The sequence below is a fragment of the Triturus cristatus genome, chromosome 6 (assembly GCF_964204655.1).
Source record: "Triturus cristatus chromosome 6, aTriCri1.1, whole genome shotgun sequence".
In the NCBI taxonomy this organism is placed as follows: domain Eukaryota; kingdom Metazoa; phylum Chordata; class Amphibia; order Caudata; family Salamandridae; genus Triturus; species Triturus cristatus.
The window spans coordinates 377,688,175-377,702,526 of NC_140589.1; the positions used below are offsets into that span (position 1 = coordinate 377,688,175).

The 14,352-nt window shown below is 51.2% G+C and overlaps 1 protein-coding gene across 3 annotated transcripts in view; it reads left to right on the forward strand.

Annotated features, from left to right (window-relative positions):
* Positions 1-14,352, forward strand: part of LOC146817191 (ribonuclease H1-like) — a 511,274-nt gene that overhangs the window by 170,829 nt on the left and 326,093 nt on the right. The gene's annotated exons all lie outside the window — the stretch shown is intronic.

Sequence of the window (14,352 nt, forward strand, 5' to 3'; positions counted from 1 at the left end):
GTAACACGGTCAGGGATATGCCCCAGGGCTCTAATTTTTGCCACAGTAGGGCCCGGGGTACGCGGTCAAAAGCCGCTTTAAAATCAACAAAACAGCAGTACAACTGGGCTTGTTGGCTTGGTCAGGGTGAATAAGTTAGTTGTTGTGCCAGAGTTAGCCACAAATCCGGTCTGGTTAAAAAGGAGGCGCTTTGTTGAGTCAATCCAGGCCTGCAAATCTTCTAGTAAAATTCTGGCGTAATGTTTGGACTCAACATCTAGGAGTGCTATCATTCGGTAATTGTTGGGGTAATTTCTATTCCCGCCTTTGTGGATTGGATGGATTATAGCACCTCGCCAAGACTCGGGGACGGTGTTGTTTAGCCAGCAATGGAGAAACGGGGGGGGGTCAGATAAGCTGACCAGAAGTCCACGTCAAATTTGAACATGGCCGTTTGGCCCTGGAGCTCCTTCGGCCCTCCTGTTTTTTTAACTCATCCGATGTCCCGATAGACTCCGACAGAAAGTTGGCACTTCAGGCACCATAGTAGGTGTTTAACTGAGATCAAGTCGTCTTGGGCTCCTAGGTTCTAAACATGGAATTGCCGAGTTGGCTGGGCTGAATGAGCTATGGGCTTCAGAATGGTCATCCTTTGTGTTCTGATCATTAAAGTGAGTTGTTAAAAATTGGCTCCATTAGTCTGCGCTGATGTTTGCGTTACCGACACCACTTCTGCCTCGTAGCCCCCGGTTAACAAGAGACCAGAATTGGTTTGAGTTGGGGTTCTTGCTTTCGTGGATGCGCTTCAGCCAAAATTGATCCAAGGCAACTTGTTTTTCCCTGACCTTGAAGGCTGCCTGGGCTTGGGCTTGCTTGTAGGTAAAAAAGTTGGTTTTGTCACCTGGGCTCTTCCTCGATTGGCGTAGTGCTGTTTCTTTGGGCTTTTAATTGCTTTGTTACGGGGGGATGTGAAATTGAAATGCTTGTTGCCTTTTGCTCCGTGATGGTGGCGAGTCTTCAAATAGTTGGTTTATGAAGCTAGCCCAGCTGGTAATGACTGGAATGTCTGCCTCCTGTGATAGGTGTAATCGAGCTCTACATTTTTCCATCATGGGGAGAGCCGTGGCATCCGTCCATTTTATTCGATTTAAGTTTTCTATTTGACTATCTGAGTGGGTGTGGGCGAGTTCTTGGTGACATGGGGTAGTAGCTGATAGTGTTATGAGTTGTGGTCTGTGATCGCTCTCAGCTTGTGGTGCGATGTGGTAACTTTGGATCAAGGGAAGTACCTCTCTGCTCCCTAGAGTGAAGTCCAAAAAGGAATGTGTTCAACCGTCTGAACGGGTCCATGCAGGGGGGAATGTCCGTAAGAAGACGCCCATTCAACACGGTAAATCCTACACTACTCAGCTGTATAACCGCGTACTTCCCCAGTTTCGATGGTCTGTTTCCAGTGGGAGTCGACTGTGGAGCAAAATGTGCAGAAACCATTGGAGGATCAATCCCGATGTCCACTAAAGAGTTGCAATGGAGATTGGTGTTGAAGTCTCCTGACATTATAGTTGGTATGCTGCCGTGCCTACTTAGAAGATTGCAGACAATGTTGGTTAGATAGTCCATTTTGGATTTTTTGTCGACGGTAGATGGAGAAATGTACACATTAAGGAGAGGCAGCTGCCAATCAATGGGTGAACTTCCTAACACTATGCCTGAGAGCCAGTTTTCCTCAAGTTTTATCTGTGTGGTGCATTGGGATAGTTTGGTCCCCGAGGACCCCCACTAGGCCCCTACTGCAAGATCTAGGGTGTCATTCATTTAGAGATCTGGCTAGACTCCGCCCCCTTTTGCTGTGGGCCCGCTTGTGGCGGACCCCAGAATTAGCAAAGTATGCAGCGGGGTTAAGTGAAATAATGAACATGGATGGCTGGTATAAAATCAAATGGCTTAAGGACCTAAAAACATTGCTGTATGATCTTGGCCTTAAAGAGGCGTGGATAAATAGAACTTCTCCACCAAAGGTAGAACTCAAGAAAGTTTATTGGTCCTGGGTCCGCAATAAGGGTTTTCTAGATTGCAAACTAGGTAGGCTATCTGAGAAGTTTATGCAGCATAAATATGCCACCTATTATGAACCATACCTAGATGTCATACAAAAACCTTATGACCGAGCTCTGTATTTTGAGTTCAGGGTTGGTTCACTCCTCACCCGTGCAATGACCGCTCGATGGAAGGCTCCCCACCAGACATTAGCCTCCTGCCCGAATTGCGAAGCAAACCTTGAGACAATAGCTCGTGTCATGTTCGTGTGCCCAGCCTATAAAGCGCCAAGGGAACGTTGGCTTAAACCGCTCTGCAGGGAGTTGGGTACTCGCAGCCACCTCGTGGCGTTGCGCATCCTAAGATCTGATGCACGAGCCCTACATGCGTGCGGCTTGGCTAAATTCTTGAGCTGGGCATGGAAGATCAGACTGAGAAAGCTAATCCTTAAGTATTGTTGCCGCTAAGAGCTATTTGCACCTTGCGAATGTATTTTTTATATATTTTTATCTTGTAAATATTATTTTTAGTGCTATTGCCAATTATCTCATCATAAGGATCCTCTGATGAATTATGTTACTCAGTCACTTAGGGTATTTTTAATATTTGATAAAAATGTTTTGTACCTTGTATAATGTAGTTTTTTAACTTGTGTTTCACAGCTTTTAAGTTGTTTTTATCGAAATAAAGCTAACATGACTGACTGACCGATACATATATTGAAAGGCCGCCACTTGGCCTGCCGAACTTCGATTGTCTTGAGGCGAATGATGTAAATTCCAGGTAGCCTTCTGTGGGGATGCGCTCTACTGCCCAGGTTTCCTGTAAGAGGATAATATTGTATTCCTTTAGGAAACCGAGGGTGGCGGTGGATTGATTTTTCAGCCAAATCCATTAATATTCCAGGAGCATATTGTTAGGCCCTGGTGGGGAATGTTTCAATCATTCCGTCTTCTTGATAAAGCCCCTGGCAACCATGAACAATCCACCCTCTCGACGATTTGCTGGTTGAATGTGCGCTCTGGAGTTGCTTTTAGCGAATGACTTCTTGCTGACTTTAGAACTGAGAAAGGGGCCGAGGTTGTGCTGAGGAGGTGAGCATGGTTGATTTCTAATATTGATGGATAGCGAGAGACACTAGGTGTTGTAATTTTATGCCCCAGTTTTTAAATTGTTCGGTTTTTGACTGAACTAATTCTCGGATTGCTGGAGATGTTAATGTGAGTTGGGTTACTTCACCCATGTTGAGTCATGTGGATGGCAAAAATTCAGTCGCAACTATGTCTTTTGATTGGAGGGTACTTAAGTCCGGCGATGATTTCTGGAGCCTGAAGATGTTCCTCGGTTCAGGATATCATGAGGGCATCTTGAGACGTATCCTGGGGTTAGCAGTAGTTTGGTATCTGGGCTGTTGATTGCATGGGTAAAGACCTAGACAGTCGTTGCCGGCCTTGTTTATTTTGGGTTTTCTTCGGTTGGCAGAGTTGGTAATTATGGCAGGCAGTTGATGAGACGGTTCTCGATAAAGGGTAATCGGAGGTAGAACAGGGGGTCTAATACTTGTGGCCACCAACTTGTGACGATTTGATAAATTTAAGGAATTCAAGGGAGATTGTTCATCGGCTGTGTGCTCAGTGCCCAGGGAGTGGTCCTCCACTGTAGGAAGTGGCGATGGATGGTGTACGAGCCCTTGTTGCTCTATGTTGGGTGCTGGCGCCTCAGTGGAAGTCTGCTCCTGTACAGACCTCGGGCCTGGAGCAGGGAATCATGGAGCCCTGACTCTGGTCGCTTCTTGATTTCCGTTCATACTGAGGAGAGAAATTGAGGTAACGACGATAGTGTCAATTATGGGAGAACCGCAGCATACTGATTGGACCAGTAGGGCTTGGGATTGGACTTTTATAATAAGTGAGTTGAGCGCCTCCAGTTTTTAATCAGTCCCGGCGGTGTATAACGCTAGGGTGTTTAGAAGGTGCACCTGCAGGTCCATCTCATCAGAGTGGTATGTCAGTGTGCTATGGCCGTGGTTTGAAGGGTTTGCAGGAGTTGTGACCATAGGTCATTAAGGTCAATTGATGTGGGCTTTTCATGCACGATAGACTTGTCAGGTTCATTGGTGAAAAATGATAAATCTAAAGAAGTGAGGATTACGTTCTCATTGGGCCACTCTTGATTGACCATTTGATTTCTTTGGTCGGCGTTGTTGTGAGAACTTTCAGTGTAAGACTGGTTAGGATTGCTGAGGTGGGCACTTGGATAGGTCATGACCTGTGGTGACAGGACTCAAGTGCTCCTAATTTAGTTATCCGATGAGGTTAAGTTTGGAAATTTTTGTGCTATTGAAGAGAACTGTCTCGAGTTTGGGCAGATTGTAGAATTGTCTGAGGTGCATCTTGGAAGATGCTAACTTGGAGAGAGCCCGTTCAGTTTGAGCTGCCTGTGAGTCAGGAGCCTGATGTGACCGTCTATCATCTGAGGCGTCTAAAGCGACGGTTAGAAAAGACTGTTGTTGGTGGTGGACTTGTTGATGATGTGCTCCCGAGTCCTCCGGCTGCTGCATGAATCGTGGGCTGAACCAGAATTTGATGGGGTGCAGCTTCTATGTTCGTGAGAAGGGAGGCTTGAGGTTTGTTGAAGGGACTGGATTTTCTCTTCGAGGCTGTCGCTTGTGCTGAATTCCTAAAATAATCTCTTAATGAGACTTTTTTGATTGTTGAATTTGTGGGCTCTGTCTGGCCTGGTTCTGGCTTGTCGGTGGACAGATGGTCATAGCCAGAGTCAAAAACTAGTTTTGAGTTTGCCGGTGAGTGGGTTTGCGTGGCTGCCATTGAAGACGCTACCTTCGTCTTTGCACTTTTTTTGGGGAGTCTTGGTTGGAACTTTCCTTACTCGCCTGATCTCATTATAGGGTTTTTTTGCTACTAAAAACAGCCTTACGTCTTACTATGCTTTCCTGATGATTAGTCAACTTTGGGCTTATGTGCTTGAAGAAGGGTGCTTGCTTTTTGGATTGAATTACGGTGTTGCTGTTTTACTGTCCCGCTTGGAAGCTGATGAATGGTGGGTGATGAATGGTGGGTGATGAATGGTGGGTGATGAATGGTGGGTGATGAATGGTGGGTGGTGGGTGATGAATGGTGGGTGATGAATGGTGGGTGATGAATGGTGGGTGATGAATGGTGGGTGATGAATGGTGGGTGATGAATGGTGGGTGATGAATGGTGGGTGATGAACGGTGGGTGATGAACGGTGGGTGATGAACGGTGGGTGATGAACGGTGGGTGATGAACGATGAAATGGCCGGGTGGCTAGGACTGAGAGAAGCGGCTGTGGAGCGATCTTGATGTCTCCGAACCTGTACCCTGGCTTCTCCTTTCTTTCTGTCTGTTAGTTGGATGCTGGTGAAGGTAGTCTGTCAGCTGAACACAGAAATGTGAACCTAGGGTGAGTCTGTAGCTAGTGTGGATCAGGTTGGAGTGTTGTCGTTGAGGTTGTTGTCAGACCAACTTTAAGACCAGCTTTGTGACTTCAACTTGGGTAGTGTAGGGATGTTTTTTATACTTTGATGATTTGATGTTTAGTTGTGTACTGTGGAGCAGTATCGCGGTGGCAGGTGGTGGCAAGCTGGAGTAAGAGCGGCGATGGAATGGAACAAGGGCGGGGCTCTGAAGGCTGAGTTGCTGGCTGCACCCGAACTATTCAGGCCGCCTCCGCAAGATGCCAGGGGCACACGCTTGCTGCGGCTGCCTGCTAAAGGGCAGCTGTGCTTGCCTCCCACAGACAGTCGCCGACTGGTCTTTTCCCAATTTTTCCAATTTTCCATTTCCCTTTCCAGCGGGGGATTTTTTGTCCAAAGCCCAAGGTCCAAGGGTTAAGTGCACACTGCCCGCAGTTCTCCAATTGTTTTGCCTCTCCAAGTCCAATGGGTGTGGTGATGTTTTAACTGGCAGTTTTAGCAGTCAGTGCTGGGGGCTGGCTGGGGTTCTTCAAGAGATTAGTGGCAGATTTTTTTTTGTTTTGGTGTGAGGTGTTAAGGATTTGTCAAGTGATTTAGAACTGGTACACTGCCATTTATTTAATCGCTCTGTATCTTGGTATTGCTAGTGTTGTACTTGCAATTATCCAAGTTCTCTCCTACCATAGTACCCCTGATTCTGCCACTCCTCTCTTCAGCTCTTTCTGTGCCACCCTCCTATGTCTGCCATCTGCTTGGTCCAGGAATCCCCTCACCAGGTCTGCAAACTCCTTCTCCTTTTTGGTGAAGGCTAAAGCCCCTTATCGCACCTTTCCAACCCCCTGATGCCCCCTCCGTTCAGATTGTTGTTCCCCAAACGTCCTTACCTTTATGCTATACATGAGCATGATCCCATGCAGTGTTTCTCTTGGTGCCAGTGTTTCACTCTAACCACAAGTCATAGACCTCAACGACTCATCAGACTAACTTTTTCCACACAGAATAGTTTTTTCTACCTTACTCTTACCAAACCGGCTCTTTTCAGAAGTTACTCAATTTAACCTCAAGCCTCTTCCTTGGAGTCTACTACTGCGATGTCCTATCTTTTATGGCGTTCCTTTGCGCTTCTTAAGGACTACAATCTCGTCAAACTTTCATTACACTGTACTGCAAGGGACTTTCATTGCTGCGTTATCAGTTCCAAGCACTAACAATGCTACACTGCTATTAAGAAAAGTATTACAAATTTTTAACCCTTAAATACAAATGTGAACCATCCTCTTTCCTCAGGTTTCTGAATGAGTGAAGGCCATGTTGGTGTCCAGCCATGTCATAAGGATGCAGGGGCTGTAGGAGTTTGTCAAGAAGCGATGTCAGGGTGCCTTGGTACCAGTAAGCTTGTACAGCTTGTAGAAGGAGGTGCGTGTGGTACGGCAGAGGATCCTTGGAGCTGCTGCCTTGTAGCCCCCAGCCTAGGGGCTGGTGGATGCAGGTTCAGTGAGGCAGCAGCTTTACGGCATCTACCTGACGTACTGGGTGTCCTTTGGCCAGTGGAGCACAATGCAGACCTTTTTGTAAGAGGTACTGGGCTGGAGCTGGCCCTGGCCCTACCTGGGGGCTGTGGGTAAACTCCGTCTACATCAGTGGACACATTTCCTATATCATCCTGGGACATAAGGGTACCCTTCTGCCTCTATCTTGATTCCTGCCATATGCCTCCCAGCACTTTATTATAATCGTCTACTGCTTCTAAGGACTGTAAATATTGGGGGGTTTCCTTATTTACTACCTATATTTCTAACCTTGGAAGAATCGAGGGTTGAATCAGTTATGTTGTTATTCAGACCGATGGCCTACAGATCAATGAAAGTCATTGGTGAGCGTTTAACTCACTAAGCCATCCAGCTGATGTATCCTTTACTGTTGCACCTGTAGGCCAGCTTTATGACTAAAATAACTCTAAGAATGAGTTATTTTTTTAGGATGTGTTGAAAATACATGATAGCACTGTTGGACCTAAAGTCCTAGGGTAGCTTGGCTCAGGTGGAAAGGCCTCGCTCCGGAGTAACATGTCGTGCTTGCATCACACTCACCTCAGCACTTCAGCGTATCACCACTAAAAACGACACTACACCAAGGTATTATAAAAGTTAGAAAAGCTTTATCTTTCCTTTTTATCAGGTTTCTCTTTTCTTTCAAATGAAACCAATCAGTTTTTATCTACACCACATTAGGGTCAAAACATTTTGTTGGGGTTAAATTGGCAGTACTTAAGTACCTTAGCCCTGATGTGAAATCAAGCGCGCCACCTGGTGGTCAAACACAGCACAGCAAATTCAATAACGCCTTAAATAGAGTCATTAAACATAGCGCTGCACATAGCAATTTCATAGCGCCTTAAATAGTCATTAACATAGCACTGCACTTGGTAATTTCATAGCGCCTTAAAAGTGGCCCTTCCGCTTAGCGGTGTACTCAGTACCTCATTAGTGCTATCCCCGGCAAGTACCTAAGGCCTTAACGGGACTCTCCGTCTGAGGCGAGGTCCTCGGGCCCCAAACTCCCTTGTCCTGGAGCCCTACAGAGGCAGGAGATGCTGGTGAGGTGGGTCCCAGGTCAGGGGGAAATGTTGTGGCTCACTGGGCCTCCTCAGGGGAGGGGCGAACTCTGGGCCTCTCTACGGCCTTCCGCCCGCCTCCCCCAGGGGTTACCTTTCTCCTCAGCCTTCTCTCGGCCCTTGCGCTGGTTTTCGCCCCTCACGGGCCTCCTCTCAGTCAGCGCTCCACTCGGCGCGGTCCAGCGAGGTGGTGGGGGCTCCGCAGGACTCCAGGCGGCTCCAGAGTTTCCCTCAGACTTCCAGGGCCCGCAGCCGCCGATGCAGCGCAACCTGCGGGGCGCGGCCCAGTCTGCAAATCACCCGGCGGCGGGGGCGGCGTCTCGCAGTCCGCCCCCGTCATGTGATGGGGGGAATCCGCTTCACGGCCTTGCGCGGCCCTCACAGGATGGCTCCAGGCCTGGTGAGGCCTGCGCAGGATTCCAGTGGGCTTTCCTGCCTTCCGACTGCAGCGATGGGGCCCTGGGCTTCTCCACGGGCCCCGATGACTATGGGGGCTATCTTTCCGGCCCTGGGCCGCAGCGGTGAGCTATTCTCTGGGACATCCCCGACGGGGGTGGCACAAATTAAGGGGTGGCCTGCAGTTCGGGGGTGGCGAAGTGTTCGGCGCCTAGCGCCCCCGGTCTCCTCACAGCGACGCCCAGACTCAGGAAAGGTTGGTTGGAATGCGGCAGGCCACACGCCAGTGGCGGAACAAGATAGGGGGGACCCAGGCACAGTCAGGAAAATGGTGGATAACGTCAGAAATGGTCACTCTCTTCCCCAGTTCTCTTCAGGGGCCCTGACTAGGCGGGGAGCACAAAAAGTTGACGTGATCCCAGGGTCAGAGGCTGAAGGCAGGGCTAGGTCACAAGGTAGGGGGTGGTGTCAACCGAGGGGGGAGAAAAAGCAGGCCCTAAGAACAGTCAGTTCCCCCCCTCTGGTGCTCCTACCTCCCCACTCAGATGCCTTACTCCTGACTACCTCAGTTCACTCAAAATGGCCGTTGCACCTCACCTCTATATATAGCCTGGGCCCTGACTGGCTAGAGTGGCCCAGAAGGTTCTGGAACTCCTCATGCCAGCCTATGGCCCAGGTTCTGAGGTGACAGTTTAGGCCACCATTTTGTGGAGGAGCTCTCTCCCTCCCTCCATTTTAGGGAAGCGTCTTGCGCCACACCATCAATTAGTGATGATGGGGCACCCAGAGGCTCTAAGTCAACACCAAAAAAAAACTAGTGGACAGATAAATTAGAGGGTAAAGGAAGAAAAAATTAGGAGGGGACAGCCAAAGGGCTGGCAGGTCTAACACGCGTCCCCCCCCAGCTGAAAGTGGGGAGAGCTACCCAATCCCTTGGGAGCTCTCTTCACTAAGGCGGAAATACCTGGAGAGACCGTCGGCATTGGCGTGGTCCACTCCTGGGCGATGTTCCACCCTAAAGGCCATTCCCTGTAGGGAGATGGATCACCTCAACAACTTAGGATTCTCGCCCCTCATTTGCATCAGCCACCTGAGGGGCCGGTGGTCGGTCTGAACCAGGAAGTGCGAGCCAAACAGGTATGGCCGCAACTTCTTCAGCGCCCACACCACCGCAAAAGCCTCCCTCTCGATCGCACTCCACCTCTGTTCCCGGGGGGAGTAGTCTCCTGGATAGGAAAACCACCGGTTGGTCCAGACCCTCTTCATTGAGCTGCGTCAGCACTGCCCCGATGCCATGCTCCGACGCATCCGTTTGGACGATGTACTCTTTGGAGAAGTCAGGGGCCCTGAGGACAGGCGCCGCACACATTGCTTGTTGCAAGGTGGCAAAGGCTCGTTGACACACCTCGGTCTAGATTACCCGTCGAGGGTGCTTCTTGGATGTAAGCTCAGTCAATGGAGCCACGATAGTTCCATACCCCTTGACGAAGCGTCGGTAGTAACCGGTGAGGCCCAGAAAGGATCGGACCTCCGTCTGAGTCTTGGGGGGGTTCCCAGGCCATGATGGTTTCGATCTTAGCCTGGAGGGGTTGCACCTTGCCCCGACCTACCAAGTGACCGAGGTACACTACCGACCCCTGCCCGATCTGGCATTTGCTAGCCTTAATCATCAGACCCGCCTGCTGCAGGGCCTGAAGGACAGCCTGAAGGCGACACAAATGGTCCTCCCAGCTGCTGCTGAAGACGGCGATGTCATCCAGGTAAGCAGCCGAGAAAGCCTCCATCCCGGAGAGGACCTGGTTCACCAGCCGCTGAAAATTGGCAGGGGCGTTCTTGAGCCCAAAGGGCATCACGCAGAACTGGTAGTGACCCTCAGGTGTGGAGAAGGCTGACCTTTCCTTTGCTCCATCTGTCGGGGAGATCTGCCAGTACCCGGATGTAAGGTCAAAGGTACTCAGATATTGGGCAGCTCCCAGCCGGTCAATGAGCTCATCCGCCCTCGGGATAGGATGAGCATCGGTCTTCGTCACAGAGTTCAGTCCCCTGTAATCCACACAGAAACGGAGTTCTAGGGTAGTGCCTGGCGGGGCAGCTTTAGGTACCAGTACCACCGGACTGGACCAGGGACTGCTTGAAGGTTCAATTACTCCCAGCTCCAGCATCTTAGTGACTTCACCATGGATGCTAGCCTTCACCTTATCCGACAAGCGGTAGGACTTGGACTTCACAGGTGGGCTGTCCCCTGTGTCCACATCATGGGTACACAGATGAGTCCTTCCCGGGATAAGTGAGAACAGTGTAGCGTACTGCTCCAGAACCTGGCGGCAGTCTCTCCGCTGTTCGGGAGTTAGAGATGGTGAGAGGATCACTCCCTCCACCGACCCATCCTTCTCTTGGGACGCGAAAAGATCAGGGAGAGGTGCACTTTCCTCTTCCTCTGACCCATCAGTCACCATCATAAAAGTGACCTCTGATCTCTCTTGGTAGGGCTTGAGGCGGTTGACATGGAGCACCCAATGGGGCTGCCTGGGGGTCTTAAGATCCACCACATAGGTGACCTTGCCCCTCTTCTCAATCACCTCAAAGGGGCCTGACCAGCGATCCTGGAGGGCGCTAAGCTCTCCAGGCTCCATCACCCACACCTTCTAGCCAGGCGCCAGCTCCACCGGGTAAGCATTTTGGTCATACCACTCCTTCATGACCGTCTGGCTGGCTTCTAGGTTTTCGGAAGCTTGCTTCCACAACCTAGCCATTTGGCTACGAAAGGCCAGCATGTAGCTCACCACATCTGGGGGAAGTTTTCTGGGAGTCTTTTCCCATCCATCCTTCACCAGGCTGAGGGGTCCTCGTACAGGGTGCCCGTACAACAGCTCGAAGGGGCCGAAGCCCACTCCCTTCTGCGGTACCTCCCTGTAGGAGAACAGCAAACAAGGCAGGAGGACGTCCCATTTCCTCCGCAGGCTCTCGGGCAGACTCCTGATCATGCCCTTCAAGGTTTTATTAAACCTCTCCACCAGACCATTGGTCTGAGGGTGATAAGGGGTGGAGAACCGGTAGGTTACTCCACACTCCTTCCACATAGCCCGCCTGTATGCCGACATGAAGTTGGTACCTCTGTCAGACACAACTTCCTTGGGGAATCCCATCTGGGTGAAAATCCCCATCAGGGCCCGTCCACCGCAGGTGCGGTAATAGTCCACAGAGGAATAGCCTCTGGGTACCGGGTGGCATGATCCACCAGAACCAGGATAAACCTGTGACCGGCAGACGTTGGTGGATCCAATGGCCCAACAATGTCGATGCCCACCCTCTCAAAGGGGATGCCAACGACAGGCAGTGGTCCAGGGGAGCCTTCAGCTTCACCCCTGTTTTCCCACTAGCTTGGCAGGTGACACATGTCCTACAAAAAGTGTCGGACGTAATACTCATCTGAGGCCAGTAGAAGTGAGGGACAAGCCGAGCAAAGGTCTTGTCCTGTCCCAAGTGTCCTGCCAAGGGTATCTCGTGAGCAAATTCCAAAAGGAAGGCTCGGTAACGTTGGGGAACCACCAAGGCCCGGGATGATCCATGCACCGGAGCCTTGGGTTCGCTATAGAGGAGACCATCTTCCCAATATATGTGGAAGTTCCCCGAATCGTTACCCGCTGCCTGGGCTTCGGCCTGCCGCCGTAAGCCCTCAAGGGTGGGGCACTCCTTCTGGGCCTGACAAAACTCCTCCCTGGTAGGTCCTCCCTCCACCTGCCATTCTGCAGGGGTAGGTAAACCCTCCAGGGAAGTAACATCCCCCTCTGTGGACTCCGGGACCACCTCAGTTGCCCCATCCACCTTACAAGGTGCAGATGCCGGGGCAGGCTTCCCCTGTCCCCGTTTACCCTTTTTGGCAGCTGGTTGGGCCTTTGTCCCAGGCTCCAACCTCTGTGAACTCCCCCTCCGGGCAGTCACGGACCGCGTGTTGGCACAAGTCCACTCAGGCGACCCCAAAATCTCCACATGAGCCTTGAACTCGACCTCCTTCCATGCCGTATGTTCAAGGTCATTTCCCAACAGACAGTCGACCGGCATGGCAGGGCTTACCGCAACTCGAAGAGGACCCGCAACCCCTCCCCACTCAAAGGGAATCTGAGCCACCGGATAGTGACCCTCTCGGTTGTCAGCCATCACAACCGGGTGGACTACGTTGGGAACCACCTGCTCTGGGGACACCAGCTGACTCCTTACCAAAGTCATGCTGGCTCATGTGTCCCTCGGAGCCTCCACCCTCTGGCCATTGATGGTGACCCATTGCCTGTACTTGGTAGTATTCGAGGGCACATGGGTCTTAGGAACCATCTTGCAGTCTCCCAGGGACACTAATGTTAGCCCTGCCCACTCACCTCCCTTATCTAGGAGCAATTCCTCCCCGAGCACTACACTCGCCACCCCGGGGGTCTTTCCTCCTGTGGGAGGGTGTGGTCTCTTGGGACACTTGGTATCCCCCTTGTAGTGCCCAATCTCGCCACACTCATAGCAACGGACAACCCTAGGCTGCTGACCACAGTCAGGATAAGGGGGTTTGTGGGGGCCAACCTTAGGAGGGAATCCTGATCCCTTTCCCTGCGAACTCTTTTGGGGGCCTTTAGGGAACTCCTTCTTTTTGTCTCCCCCCCCCCCTCTTTCTTCTGGGAAGCGCCCTGTCCAGTCCTTTGGGAATCCCCCCCAGTTCCTTTAGAAGACACCCGGGTACTAGCCCAGATGTCCGCCTCCTCTGCAAGCTTCCTAGGATTAGTCAGCTTGCTGTCCACCAGGTGTTGACGCAGCTCCGGAAAACTTTTCTCAAGGGGGTGCTCCCTCAAAAACAGGTTATACAACCACTCGTAGTCTTTTACCTCACTGCCCTGCACCCAGCCCTCCAAAGCCTTTTTGGCATAGACCATGAAGTCCACCCAGTTCTGGGTGGCCAGCTTTTGGCTACCCCGGAATCTCTGCCTGTACTTCTCAGGGGTCAGCCCAAACTTCCTAATCAAGGCGACCCTCATGGTGGGGTAATTGGTCTGCTCCTGTTGTTCTAGGGCTAAAAGGGCATCCCTCCCCACCGGAGGCATGTACCTATATAGACCACCCCCCACTGAGCTTCCGGGATCCCATGGGCTAATAAGGAGACCTCATAGGCAGCCAACCACTTGGCGATGTCGTCCCCAACACCGTAGCTGGCAACTACGTCCTTTGGTAAGTGGGGTCTGGGCTCCCTGGTGACTTCTTTCTGTACGCTGCCACCCAACAGGACTACTGGGGGCCCCGTACTGAAGGGCCTTGAGATCCAATTCTTTCAAATGGAGCTCATGAAGGAACCTCCGCTCTTCCCTCTCCTTTTCCAAGCGGGCTAATTCCATCCTGAATTGCCTCTCCTCCCTCCTGTCGGCTAAATCAGCCGAAGGCAGGCTTCCCCCTGAAGCGCTACTACCGGCGCTTGAAGGCGCCCTGGGTCCTGCAACCATATTGCTGCTCTCAGGGGGAAGAAGTGACTCTGCCCCTTCCGTGGTGTCCGGTCCCGGTCCCTCCTCCTCCCGTCCCCCGCTAGGGTGGGCCATTACCCAAGCTCTCAAGCTAGTCTGGAGCTCCTCTCTCTTTGCCCCCCGCTTGAAAAATACCCCCCTCTCCTGGCAGAATTCCTTTAGCTGGGTTACAGTGTACTCTTCTAGACTATCCAGCTCAAACTCCATCCTGCCAGGTGGGGCCCTAAACAATGCGGAAAAGAACTCTCAAGGTAAGAAGAACCTTCTTTCAAAAGAAAGCCACACCACAGGACAGGGATAATTTCGGAAAATCCAAAAAGAATCCAATCAGGGAGACAACCTGGAGAAAACTCCAATAAAAAAACAAAAATCAGGTG